We start from the raw sequence: 15517 nt of genomic DNA on the forward strand, positions 1-15517 counted from the left end.
CGATTCTTTGACAGGAGAACCCTCCGAGAGCCTAACCTCTCTGCTGTGCAGCTGGGAGTCTGAACAGCTCATCTCACAGGCTTGCCACCAGTCACGTTTGCTAGCTTGAGCTCCAGCCGAATTCGCACGCTTTATTTGCTTGAAGTGAAACTTAAAAAAAATCTCCAGCCATCAGATTTTGGTTTTAGAGAAATCCGATCTTTCGGAGCTCGATACTTCTGGGTTGGCACGAGGCTTGTAGCCTGTAGGGAAAGGCGAGGACGATTTGGGGGGGAAGGGGGGGGGGGTGGCTTGAGTCATATGGTGCCAGCAGGTGCAGCGGTCCTCGTTTGCGTCTTTTTTATTGGTCTTTGGGAGGTTGCCAGCGTCGAACAAAACCCAAATATACCGGGAAGAAGGAACAGAGGCTTCTGAGAGGCTGTGATGCTCAGCTCGCACTCAAAAACATAACTTGAACTTATCCAATTGGCTGAAGAGGCCGCCCGGACTCAAGAGCTCCAAGCTCCATCCTAATGTGTTGGAAAATAGATATTTCAATCAATCAATCAATTATGCAGTCAATCCAGGAACCATACTGTAGGCGCACAGCAGGAAGGTAGCCTCTCACGCTATTGACATGAATGAATGAATTCGTACATTCATGCCATGTAAACCCCTTGACATTTTAGTACCATGATGTTTAGTGAGTGAGTGAATCAACATTATTGTCCGATCGACAGAAAAGGCTCTTTTCTACTCCAGGTCCTTCCCTCTAGAGGAGAGGCGCTTTGGAGCAGGTGAGAATACGCTTCAGATGCTGGCTCATCTCAGCGGCCTCTTCAGCCAGTCGAACCGCGAGCAACTGTGTTCCGCGGTTGGCCTTTCAGCGCCCATGGTGGCTGAACTGGTCTTCAGGAAGCTTCATTACAGGGGTAGCAAGAAGATACTACAGTGTAGCATTGCATTTAGGAACGCACCTCTGATTCATCGTACTATATGAGACAGATACTGTTTTACGGCTCCACGGCCGGTCTCGAGGGAGAGCGCACCCGCGCGCTCTCCCTTGAGACCGGCCGTGCGCTCTCCCTCGAGACCGGCCGTGACGGCACATGCCCAGGTCCCCTTGACGTCGATAGATGGCGTCACGTGCTGCAAGTCGGTCGGACTGGTTTAGACCTGCCGCGTTGGGACCAATCAGCGCGTGCGCACCGCCCGCGCACGGCTGCTGTGCGCGTGCATTCACGAATGTGCCACGATTTTGTTGGCGAGCGCTTGAGCCATCTTCCATAACATACCTGTGGAAGCTCCTGGTTCGTGGCAGTTCTTTCCCGTGAGTGTTCCTTTATTGCACTCTCTCTGGCCTTTTTCTTCCGTGGCTCGTTTATTAAGTCTCGCGTTCGGCCGAAAAGTGGTTGAGGTAAACAGGGAGGTACATAAAGCAGGTTTTGGTCGGGCTTTTCAGCGAGATGGCATTCATTTTAACAGAAGGGTGGGAGCAGAGATCGGCTGGCGCCTGGCAGGCAGGGCTGTAGCTTTTTTAGGGGTCCGCGAGGACTCCGTGCACAGAGGTAGTTAGAAGTGAAGCAGAAGAAAGTGTAATAATGGAGGCTGAGCCCCCCAAAATGGCAAAGAGTAGGTCGAGAAAGAAAAGTGCAAAAAAGAAATTTAGCAATAGGATCAGCTGCATAAACATGCAAGGAGGTAGAAAAAGAGCGAAATGGCTAGAGATAGAACAGCAGTTGAAGGATGACAAAATAGGTGTGTACGCTCTTTGCGAGACTCGTATCAGGGATCTAGAAGATCCGGCTTTTATAGAAGGCTACGTCTGGGAAGGGTGCAACAGAACGAGAACGGAAAAAGGGGTGGGGGGGGGGGGGGGGGGTAGGTATGTTGATACACCAGGGAACAAATTGGCAAAGAATTAAATCATCTTGTAAAGAACATATCTGGGTTTCAGGAACAATTGCCGGCATAAGGACATGGCTAGGGGTAGTTTATTTAGGAACAGGACATCAATACAGGCAAGAAAACAAGGATCTTGTTGAATGTCTCAGTAACGATATAAGCCAGTTTGGAAATGGGGCCAATATTATTCTACTGGGGGACATGAACGGCCACATCGACGATCTGGATGGATACACGGATTGTAACGGGAAGCTAATGCTAGATTTCTGTGAGCGACTCGATCTGGTTATAGTAAGTAGAGGAACAAAATGTGAAGGCCAAATCACGTGGTAATTCCGCAACAGGCAGACGACCATTGACTATTGTCTAATGTCGCAGGAAATTTATAGCAAGGTCACAAAAATGGAAATAGACGAAGAAGGGGAGTGTAGTCTGGGAAGTGATCATAAACGTATTAGTCTGCAGATGGGGCCCTTGATGAAAAGAGAAATGGAACTTAGACAAAATGTAAGCGCAAAATTAAACGATGATCAAATAGCGCAGATAGCAGCAGACATAGAGGAAGCAACAGAGAAAAGCCCCATGAAAGACTGGGATTTGAACAGGTAGAACTACTCATAAGGAGGAAAATTCAGGAGGTTTAAGTAGCAAACCGCTGGAATGGAAAGAGGAAGCCACGGAGCTGGTGGAATAAGGAAATCAGGGAAGCTATTGAACAACGACTGGCTGCTTCAAGGGAACACCGAGTGGTAAAGAAAGCACAGGTATCTCAGGAGGAAATCGACCAAAAATGGGAATAATATCGACAAAAGAAACTTGAGGTACAGGCCCTCGTCCAAAGTAAAATAAAGCAGTCCACCGATCGCTGGATGGCTGACATACACGATGCCTCTAGAGGCGGAGCAAGAAAATTCTGGAACCATATAAGCTGGCTAGGGAAGAGGATCAAAGAAAGCAGGATCGGATTCAAGATAACGAGGGAAATTGTTTAAAGGGAGACAACGCAATGAACTACATTACATCAGTTATAGCCGAGTCATTTAAGAGCGACGATAGGGTAATTTCCGCAAATCAGGAAGCAACACAAGGTAGCAGAATAAAAGCAGCTTAGAACTGACCAATCTAAACTGAAAAAAGGCAGAAAAAAATATTCCTAAAAACACATCTACAGAAATAGATGGAATTCCGATCAAGCTGATTAATGAACTCGGTCCAAAGAGTAAGGAAACGTTGTTAAAAGCTTTGGAAACAGTCATAGCGAATAAGCAAATTCCGGACAGCTGGCGGCAGAGTAAAATGAATTTGATTTATAAAGGGAAAGGAGAAAGGATGCACATAAAATCCTACAGGCCGATTACCATAACATCTGTAATGTACAGGTTAGCCATGCAGGCGGTGAAATTAAAGGTGCAAGCATGGGTTGAAAGTAACAAGATACTCGGAGAACTTCAGAACGGCTTTAGAAATGGTAGGCGCTTAGATGATTGCCTGTTCGTGCTTACCTAATGCATTGAAATATCTAGAGTGGAAAATAGACCTTTGTATTTGGCCTTCCTGGACATAAACGGGGCGTACGACAACGTAAGCAGGGAACTCCTGTGGAACATATTAAAAGAAGAAGGTATCGGTTATGAGATAATAGAGTTCCTACAGGAAATATACCGGGATAACAAAGTATAAATTACGTGGGAAGGGATAAGAAGTACGGAGGATGTCAAAGTATGCAAAGGATTAAGACAAGGCTGTCCTCTATCACCGGTGCTGTTCATGCTTTATATGATAAACCTGGAACGGAGGATACAAGACAGTAACCTAGGTTTTAACCTGTCATACAGATTAGGTGGAAAGGCGGTAGAGCAGCGCCTCCCCGGTTTGATGTATGCAGACGATATCGTGCTGCTAGCTGAGAGCCTGGAAGAATTGCAAACTCTAGTTAAGTATTGCGGAGACGAAGGGGACGCTCTGGGCTTCAGTTTCAGCGCAGTTAAGTCGGGTCTGATGATTTTCAACGGCTCAACTGATCAGGGTCTTAAAATTCAAGGCCTTGAAATACTTAGAGCAGCAGAATATAAATATTTGGGGGTATGGATAAACGAAGGATTGGCATACATTGGAAAGCATGAGCAATCACTTGAGGCCAAAGGGCGAAGGAATGCCGGGATAATGAAGCATAAGGCATTGTGGGGATACAATAGGTATGAGGTATTGAGGGGTATTTGGAAAGGAATTATGGTGCCCGGACTTACTTTCGGAAATGCGGTTTTGTGCCTAAAATCAGAGGTACAGTCGACATTAGAAACAAATCAGAGATCCGTTGGACGATTAGCACTAGGTGCCCACGGCAAAACTACAAATGAGGCGGTACAGGGAGATATGGGCTGGGCATCTTTCGAAGTACGGGAAGCCCAGACTAAAATATTATATGAGGAACGCCTGAGGAATTTGGACAGTAACAGATGGGCAGCTAAAGTATTTAAATACCTGTACTTAAAAAGCGTGGACTCACAATGGAGAAAAAGAACTAGGAAACTAACTAGTAAGTATGCTAGTCACAAGGACGGAGAAATAAAGAGCATTAAGCAACACGTGAAAAACACAGAAGGTGAAAATTGGATAAATTCGATGGAAAAGAAACAGAGTGTGGCATTATACCGTAAGTGGAAAATGCAGATCAGGAAGGAAGATTTCTTTGATAACTCAAGAGACAGTGCCCTACTTTTTGAAGCTAGATCAGGGTGCCTTAGAACACACAGCTACAAAAAGAAATTTAACAATGGAGATGACGCATGTGCTATATGTGGAAACTTCAGTGAAACAATTGACCATATTGTACTCGAATGTAATGGTATCCAACCGGAAGTTGATGCAGGCGCAATCACTGTTCCTGAAGCTCTGGGGTTTAGCGATACCAGTGGCCGGGTGAATAAACCGGCGGTGGAAACTAGCAAAAAACGACTGGAAGATTGGTGGCTTAAAAGCAGATAAGTGACATAATGTTAGTAATGTAGGAACAAAAATTTAATAAATAGAATGATAGTTTAGTTAACCATTCTAAATCAATAATTAAGATATATGGAGAAAAATGAGCTAGATAGCTACTGCTACCACCCCGTTTCAATGGGGACGCTCCTATATTCCATCCATCCATCCATCCATCCATCCATCCATCCATCCATCCATCCATCCATCCATCCATCCATCCATCCATCCATCCATCCATCCATCCATCCATCCATCCATCCATCCATCCATCCATCCATCCATCCATCCATCCATCCATCCATCCATCCATCCATCCATCCATCCATCCATCCATCCATCCATCCATCCATCCATCCATCCATCCATCCATCCATCCATCCATCCATCCATCCATCCATCCATCCATCCATCCATCCATCCATCCATCCATCCATCCATCCATCCATCCATCCATCCATCCATCCATCCATCCATCCATCCATCCATCCATCCATCCATCCATCCATCCATCCATCCATCCATCCATCCATCCATCCATCCATCCATCCATCCATCCATCCATCCATCCATCCATCCATCCATCCATCCATCCATCCATCCATCCATCCATCCATCCATCCATCCATCCATCCATCCATCCATCCATCCATCCATCCATCCATCCATCCATCCATCCATCCATCCATCCATCCATCCATCCATCCATCCATCCATCCATCCATCCATCCATCCATCCATCCATCCATCCATCCATCCATCCATCCATCCATCCATCCATCCATCCATCCATCCATCCATCCATCCATCCATCCATCCATCCATCCATCCATCCATCCATCCATCCATCCATCCATCCATCCATCCATCCATCCATCCATCCATCCATCCATCCATCCATCCATCCATCCATCCATCCATCCATCCATCCATCCATCCATCCATCCATCCATCCATCCATCCATCCATCCATCCATCCATCCATCCATCCATCCATCCATCCATCCATCCATCCATCCATCCATCCATCCATCCATCCATCCATCCATCCATCCATCCATCCATCCATCCATCCATCCATCCATCCATCCATCCATCCATCCATCCATCCATCCATCCATCCATCCATCCATCCATCCATCCATCCATCCATCCATCCATCCATCCATCCATCCATCCATCCATCCATCCATCCATCCATCCATCCATCCATCCATCCATCCATCCATCCATCCATCCATCCATCCATCCATCCATCCATCCATCCATCCATCCATCCATCCATCCATCCATCCATCCATCCATCCATCCATCCATCCATCCATCCATCCATCCATCCATCCATCCATCCATCCATCCATCCATCCATCCATCCATCCATCCATCCATCCATCCATCCATCCATCCATCCATCCATCCATCCATCCATCCATCCATCCATCCATCCATCCATCCATCCATCCATCCATCCATCCATCCATCCATCCATCCATCCATCCATCCATCCATCCATCCATCCATCCATCCATCCATCCATCCATCCATCCATCCATCCATCCATCCATCCATCCATCCATCCATCCATCCATCCATCCATCCATCCATCCATCCATCCATCCATCCATCCATCCATCCATCCATCCATCCATCCATCCATCCATCCATCCATCCATCCATCCATCCATCCATCCATCCATCCATCCATCCATCCATCCATCCATCCATCCATCCATCCATCCATCCATCCATCCATCCATCCATCCATCCATCCATCCATCCATCCATCCATCCATCCATCCATCCATCCATCCATCCATCCATCCATCCATCCATCCATCCATCCATCCATCCATCCATCCATCCATCCATCCATCCATCCATCCATCCATCCATCCATCCATCCATCCATCCATCCATCCATCCATCCATCCATCCATCCATCCATCCATCCATCCATCCATCCATCCATCCATCCATCCATCCATCCATCCATCCATCCATCCATCCATCCATCCATCCATCCATCCATCCATCCATCCATCCATCCATCCATCCATCCATCCATCCATCCATCCATCCATCCATCCATCCATCCATCCATCCATCCATCCATCCATCCATCCATCCATCCATCCATCCATCCATCCATCCGGTCGGACTGGTTTAGACCTGCCGCGTCGGGACCAATCAGCGCGTGCGCACCGCCCGCGCACGGCTGCTGTGCGCGTGCATTCACGAATGTGCCACGATTTTGTTGGCGAGCGCTTGAGCCATCTTCCGTAACATACCTGTGGAAGCTCCTGGTTCGTGGCAGTTGTTTCCCGTGAGTGTTCCTTTATTGCACTCTCTCTGGCCTTTTTCTTTCGTGGCTCGTTTGTTAAGTCTCGCGTTCGGCCGAAAAGCTGTCGGCGTCGTGTAGTAGTAGTTGTTGCATATACGGATGGACTTCAGCATCTACACTGAGTCAGGCGTCCCTCGGTCTTGTCAGGTGCGATTTCAGGAACCAGAAACTCACAAGCATGCTCAGTAACTATTGCGGATGATTTGACGCTTAGTTTAAACCTCGTTCCATGTAATCGTGCTCAGGAATTTCGCATCTTTTCAGCCAATATGATGTCTTGAGCGTCTTCACTGACAGAATTGCTGGCCGAAAGAAGGTTGTGGTAACAATTCATTTGTGAACTGAGAACCGTATAGGATCACGAGCAACATTATCAATTCGCAAGGGAGAAGTTTTATTTCGATAGCAATACTGCGCCAGGTTTTGAGTCCGCGTACTCCCGCGCGGAGGCCACGTTTGAAGAAGAAAAGAAAGAAGAATAATAAGAGGACTGGTAACTTACGCTCTCGAGTCATATACTCTTATTAAAGGATGAGCTTAAGTGCCCCCTACACTTGCACTTACACTTGGCACCTTACACTGATAGGGGAATAATGTAGCGGGAAGCTTCCGCCGTTGCTATCACAATTCAACTGGGGTTAACCAAAGTTAAACCACAACTAATTTTTTCAATTCCAAAATAGCTTTTCACATGATTACGGCTGAGAGCAGGTCGGCTAAACAGGAACGTGTTGTTTGCACAGCGCGGTCGCTGTTTCTAAAGTTCTGACTAAAAATATGCAGGGAAAATCGCGTGAAGTATTTCACGTACATATCCGGCATTACAGCACAAAATATTTTTCTACGATCGACCGGTGGGATCTTTACTCTTACCTGTGTCAAACATTTGTCGGTCAAATCTGTTCGCCTTTCTTCTTGTGACCTCTGTCCTAGCGGCAGGCAAATTTATCTTATTATGGTTACACCACTCGCATGGCGGGGGGCATGGCATGATGGCTCCCATAAATTTATCTTGATATGGTTACCTTACACCATTCGCATGGCGGGGGGCATGGCATGGTGGCTCCCATAAATTTATCCCGATATGGTTACTTTACACCATTCGCTTGGCGGGGGTCGTGGCATGATGGCTCCCATAAATATATCTTGATATGGTTACCTTACACCATTCGTATGGCGGGGGTCATGGCATGATGGCTCCCATAAATTTATCTTGATATGGTTACCTTACACCATTCGCATGGCGGGGGGCATGGCATGATGGCTCCTATATATAAGCGGAGGGGTGGCTGTTCTTGGCCCTACAGGGCAGGGACTGGTAGGTCAACGCCGCTTGCGGCGGTGGCTAATAATAATAATAATAAATTGGTTCACAGGAAGGGAAAGGCGCAGTAACTGTCACACTTGCTCTGTGGACACCCGAACCGCGCCGTAAGGGAAGGGAGGAAGGTGGGAATGAAAGTGGACAGAGAGAAAGAGGAGCCGTAGTGGAGGGCTACGGAGTAATTTCGACCACCTGGGGATCTTTAACGTGCGCTGACATCGCACAGCACACGACGCCTCTTCGTTTCGCCTCCATCGAAACGCAGCCGCCGCGGTCGGGTTCGAACCCGGGAACTCCGGCACAGTAGTCGGGCGTCTTACCACTGCGCCACCCCGGCGGGGCCTGCCACTGAATTTTTATCTGTTGTAGGCCGTCATAGCACTCGCCACCGCTTAGGTGGTGGACGATGGCTGTTGCGGCGCGCGTCTTTCTCTCCCTCTTCTTTTTCTTTCTTCTTTACTTTCACTCTTCTATCCGCTCGAGGCAGCGGAGGTGGCTCACCTACAGAGCCAGTAGCAGGCCCGTGCATTTTCTTTTCTTTCTTCCTACAGCCACAACAACAACCACCACCGCGGCAGGCGTTGACGAGTGCATGAGCAAACGCGTCAAACCTGCGTCTGGCAAAAACACACTTGAAGTTGCCCCGCAGCGGTGGTGTAGTGGTCAAAATGCCCGACTACTGTAGTACCTGGGTGCGATCCCGACCGTCGGCGGCTGCGTTTCGATGAAGGCTAAACGGAAAGGCGTCCGTGTGCTGTGTGATGTAATGTCAGCGCGATCTCCATGTGGTCAAAATTACTCGAGCCCTCCACTACGTGCACCCGTTTCTCTCTCTCTACTTTTGCTCCCGCCTTCCTTCCCTTACGGCGCGGTTCAGATGTCCACGGAACAAGTGTAACAGATACTGCGCCTTTTCTTTCCTGTTAACCAATTATTATTATTATTATTTTTATTGGGTTGATGAAGTTAATGACCTTGGTGTACTTTCTGATCGCACCCTCAGCTTCTCCTCTCACACTAAACGCATTGCTCAGCGGGCTATGCGCACACTCGGATTCGTTTGCAGACTTTCGAGAGAGTTCCATACTCCACTTCCGTTCCTAAAACTGTACCTGTCCATATGCTTGCCGGTCTTGGAGTATGCGTCGGTTGTTTGGAATGGCACTTGCAAATCGAACTTGGACAAGGTTGACAGAGTACAAAAAAATTTTTTACGGATATTTCATTATCGCTTTCCTTGCGCAACTTCCCCCTCTCGCTCCACCAGGAGCGCCCAACTGAATCTTCCTTCCCTTCACTGCCGTCGTATCAGACTTGATATCATATTTCTGTACAAACTCCTTCATGGCCACATTATGTGCCCTCAGGTCTTAGAGTACATCCTACTGCGCGTTCCGCGAAAGAGCATGAGGGGATTCAGACCATTTCAGGTTTCTCCTCTTCATTCCCACTCCCCTCTGGACAGGATGCAGTGGTTATTTAACTCTTTTTGTCCTCACCTTGACATCTTCCAAAACTCGCTCTGTTCATTTACATTGGATGTTCGTAGCGTTGTATTCTAAATAGTACTTTATCACATATAACTCCCACTTTCTAGCCTTAAATTGTATTTACTTCACTTTTTGCTTTTTCTCCTGTTCAATGCTGTCTGTATCGTGAACTACTTTTTATCCGTTTCCTACTTATATTTCAACTTTAAACTTTATATTCGAATCTTACTGTTCCTTGTTCAATTTTACTTCTTTATTGTATTATTATGTATTTCTAGCCTGTGTTTTAAGTACCATGCACTTGTTGCGCCTGGAATGGTTGTTTATTTTATGTATATTTCTATATTACTATAATCAATGTCAGTTATTTGTTGTTGTTTTTTTTCTCTTCAATCTACCGTTCTTTTTTTTTTCTTTCTTTCCTGGTGTGCTCAAAAATTCTCTCACTGTGTATATAAGTGATGCTACTCATTGTTTGCTTACTTTCCGTGATACTTTTCGTCTCAGTTTCATTTCATGTATTATTTATTTCTTTTTTTTTGTGTTCTCTCTGTGTGTGTAAACATGTTCGTGCTTTTCATTTTTGTTTCTTTTTTTTTATTTGTGCTGCAGCACAAAGACCACATGGTTCCTGCGCACATTAAATAAAGATTGATTGATTGATTGATTATTATTATTATTATTATTATATTATTGTCACAAGTGTTCTAAGAAGGTGCCAATTACTGGAAACCATTTCCTGTATAGTGCCTATTGACAACATGCTGAAATTGAGGAAGCCCCAGCGTCTGTCGAGCGAAAATGTGAGGAGCCACTGGCAGAAGCGCTGGAGGAAAATAAACTGAAACATAGCGCGGTTCAGGGGCCCACAAAAAAGTGTGATGAACACTGCACATTTCCCGTCCTTGAACCAATAATTATTGTTGAAAAAAAGCTGAAAGAGGAAAAGACTACCCTTCGGTACCGCCTCTCTTCGTTGAAGATCAGCACAAAACGTAGGATTAAAGGAAACGTACGAAGTGTGAAAAGGACATGTACTATTGCCTACTCATTGCATCTATGAAATAAAATTAGACAATGTTTGGCTGCTTTGATTTGTGGGGTTTAACGTCACAAGGCTACTCCGGCTAGGAGAAACGCCGTAGCGGAGGACTGAAAATTTCGACCACCTGGGGTTCTTTAACGTGCACTGACATATCGCACAGCACACGGACGCCACTCCGTTTCGCCTCCATCGAAACGTATAGCCGCCGGTGATCGGATTCCAACTCTGTATTCCGGCACAGTAGTCGGGCATCCAAACCCACTGCACCACCGCGGCGGGGCATTGGACAAAAGCTTTTAGTCTCAAACTTGAATGTGCAGGTGGGAAGTGCACAAGCATGCAATCATACAATTTTCTGGTAGTCTTTTTGCGAATTTTTATTTTAGAAACCTGTGCATGTTTTTTATGTGAAGCATATTAATGTAGGTTTCGGGCCTTCGCGCGACGCCCGGCGGTGGCCACCATTGACCCTGAAGTGGGGTCACGTCACATGACGTCACACCGGCTGCAGATGGGGCCTCATATCGCGCCGTCGGTCGCCTCCCGGCGGTGGCCACCATTGACCTTGAAGTGAGATCACATGATGTGACGTCACGTGATGACGTCACACCGGCTGCAGATGGGGCCTCATATCGTGCCGTCGGACTATAGTCGGACGTCGCCCGGCGGAGGCCTCCACGCTTCGGTTCGCGCCGTCGCGCGCGACGCGGCGGCGGCGCCACCATCGCTGCATCACGTGATATGTGACGTCACGCCAGGGATGAAGCAAGGATGAAGCGGCGCGCGCCCGCCGTCGCGTCAGTCTCTGTGCCCGCAACCGCGCCAGCGTCTTTGCGCCGGGCGTGTATGCGTAAGTGACGTGCAAACCAAGAGTCATGCATTTACGGACCATAAGAGTGTGTTTGTCGGGCTGCAAAGAATAAAGTACGACGATTAACCTAAAACCACGTCTCCGTTACTTAGCCCCATCCACACTGAGGCGGGGGTCCCACGGTGGCCATCTTGGAATTAGTTCAAATTCTGCCACCAGGCTACGCCACTGATTCAGGACTGAGAAAGTGCCTATCGGCCTTGCCCCCAGTTGGCCGAGGGGCCCAACCATTGCTTTGTAGAGAAGCTTTCTTTTGTTGGAGGGTGGGTTTTCAAAGCCCCATTCTTCTCCCAGCCGTGCGCAGGGGGAAGCGTTCACCTGTTCTTAGCTTGACTACTGCGGATAGCAGGACTGCGGGGTGCTAGCTTGCCTTACCACGGCTGAACTTGAGCGGCGACGCGGACCGCCGCCGCTCGATTCGGCCATGACCGAATGTGCGTAACGTAAATGAAAAGTACCACCTCGTTTTGTTGTTCACTGTTCTGGACAGAGTGGAAGCTTGAGCGAGTTGATGATACATAGTCGATATATGTTCAGGATAGCTCAAGTGTATACCAAAAATGGAAAGGTGCGATATGATGGAAGATATTTATGTGGCCTTTGTATACTATACTTTGACTCATAAAAGATTTGCACCACTGCTAAAGGCAGGGGCTCCCTGGCCCATTCAAATGCGCACTGTAATAGGTAATTGTGCTCCGACGCACCCCTCGAATCGGCAAGGGCGACAGTGGGAGCACAATTGCCTATTATAGGTGGTGTGGATAGTGGTTATTCAAACAAAAGGAAGGAAAAGAGTGCTGCCGGCCCCTTCAACTGCTATCTAAAATCTGAAGCGCCCAAGCTGCAGCCGGCGGGAAAGCAAAATGATGGGGAGAGGAAAGCGAGGGGAAGTGCAGAGGGGAGCTATAACAAGAAATTACAGGGGGAGCTTTGTACGTTAGTTACAAAGTACAAAAACAAAAAGGGAAACGCGTTTGCCTCGCTCGCGCGCAAGTGTCCAAGTGCTCTTGGTCCATGGCGCCCAGGCCTTTCACAGTACTAAAAACATTTTGTGAGACGAAGTATACATCTTTGGTGGTTTCGTCATGAACTCTGGCTGAAATCGACACCTGTATTGTATTTCCTTTGATACCCATCTTTTGAGCTGTTATCGCTTTTGAAGTTATGGCATTTATAGTAGGATATTCTTGCGAGCTCTCTGGTGCAGAGCTGCTTTTATCAAACGTTATTGCACATAATAAAATTGCAATAAAGTCGGTTTCAATCAACAGTAATCATTTTCTTTTTTCTTTTTTTTTTAGTTCGGGCTTTTCTAACCATAGAAACTGACGTTGGTAACCTAATGAGCTGAGAAAAGGGCGATGGCCAATTTCATTTTACCTTAGAGAGGACAGTCGGCATTGCGAAATAGGTGTGAAATACCTACCAAAAGGGTAAGCACCACGCAGCTGCCGCAATGCATTCAGGCTAAATTTTGGGGGAAATGAATTGGAGAGGGGAGGGTAGCAGACAGTTTTGAGGCAACGTCGCCAGTAGAAGTGGGTTAGTTTCGCAAGCGCGTTAGACCGCTCCTTCTCGACCCTTCCCCTTTGAATCTCCTCTGTACTCTTCATTGGTTAGATGTACGTCTTTGCTGCATTGCGAATCCAGTGTACTTTCTATATATTTATTTACTTATTTATTTATTCACTACCAGCATCACCTGCTTTCATAACAAGAATAGAACGGCAATCACTCGTGCTAACCACGGTAAAATGCATAACTGGCTGCCACTGAGGCATTCTTTGGAGTGAAAGGATTCGTTTCTGTGGTCTTATGTGCAACAAAAGAATAATGCAAGACGCCCTTCGGTTACTTACTGCCCCTAGAATTTGTCCGGACATGTACTTCCTCGCGCTGCCCTGATGTGGCCATTTGGCGTGCTGAACAGCTTTCTTTTTTTTTTTTGGAGCCCAGCTCTTTGGCGCCCGTTCCTGCGTTTCGCGTCGCCGTCTGCGTTGTCCCTCGTAACCAGCTCCGCAGCCAGGGCAGCGCACGCTCCTGCCACCATTCGCCGCTGCGTGTCCCCCCCCCCCCCCCCCACCTACCTTTTTCCTTTGTGGCGGCGACGGTGTTTTCCGGTGTAAGTGGATCGCGGTGCATACATCCTAAGCCGAAACGCAGAGCCACGTTGACTTGACTCGCTAGCGGCGTCAGCGGCATCAGTCAGTCGCTGCTATCTCTTCGCTGCGCAACGCTCCTACAGGTCCATACGCTGCATTACGCGAACTCCTGATCCACAAAGCTTCCTTCATGACAGTCAAGAACTGTTAGTGGAGTGTTTCTTGAAGAAATACGTGTGAAAAATAAAATAAAAAAGTTGTCTTTGCCTCAATCTATCGAAAAGCTGGAACAGCCAATGAGATATGCTCAAATTTCGCATTAGGAAGTAACGTAATCGTCGGTAATTTTTCTGTTGTAATAAAAGTAGAAAAAAAAAACGCGCGCGCTGATATATGTGGGTGTGCGTACTTTCCTTTTCATAACGCGCTGACCGCTTTCTTTTTTCCCTGGTGGGGGTGGGGGGGGGGGGGGGGTGGAGGCATTTCCATTGAAACACACGAGGCTATATAGTGTTGACGGTAAGCTAACCGCCCCTCCCCCTCCTCCATTTTTTGTTTTTATTTAGAATAGCAGCTTGGGCGTGTTGCTTATGCATCTTGAGGTGACAGCGCGGAACGTGGACGGGAGCACAAGGTCAGAAGACGACACAACGAATAGATTGATGTTTTAGATTGAGCTCCTTGTGCTATATACAGCAACATGAGCAGGTGGGCTGAAGGCGAATGCACCAGCGCTGGTAGTAAGCGTACATTGGTAATGGTACTCCAGCTACAATAACTACCGCGAGCTCTAGTTTCAAGTCAGTCTGCGCTCTTGTTGCGACATTTTTAGCTATAAGGTGCGTTGAGAAAGCGGACTGCCATACTAGCAGCACTCGAGAGCGTGAGTGCAACATATTTCTGAAATATATTCAAAATATATGTAATGCCTCCCTGAGGGGTAATGTAAATAAAATAAATAAATAAAGATATTCTGAGCAATAAGACGACCAGAAAAGAGCGACATCACGAGCAGTTATCTAAATATGCGCCGCTTTGCAACTAGCACATGTGTTTCTTGACAATGATTTCATAATTTGAAATTTGCCAGCCCCGGAATTCTTTTGACATGTCTGGGGATCGTACAATAAGATGCCCTTTTTGGTTCGTCTGCGGTTCCAATGAAGAAGGGGGGGGGGGGGGATCGCCCCATTTAGACAAGTACTGGCGAACCTACACCGTTTGCAAACATTGTCCCCACGAATGTGTGAAGGGTTTGTTTCATCATTGATGGAAAAAAGAAAAACAGCCCGAGGAAACAGTACGGAAAATCGAAGAACTGACAAACATGGCTGTCAATCCTCACATTCCTTCTGTAGGTAAACCCTCGTAACTGCCATAAATAAAGCGGGTACTCCAAAGCACTTTCCATGCGCCGCGACGTCAACGCCGCCGTCACGGCAGGCGTCGCAAAAGGGGAATGCACCTGCATGTTCGTG

The sequence above is a fragment of the Amblyomma maculatum genome, chromosome 9 (assembly GCF_055883805.1).
Source record: "Amblyomma maculatum isolate TAMU_Amacu chromosome 9, ASM5588380v1, whole genome shotgun sequence".
NCBI lineage: Eukaryota > Metazoa > Arthropoda > Arachnida > Ixodida > Ixodidae > Amblyomma > Amblyomma maculatum.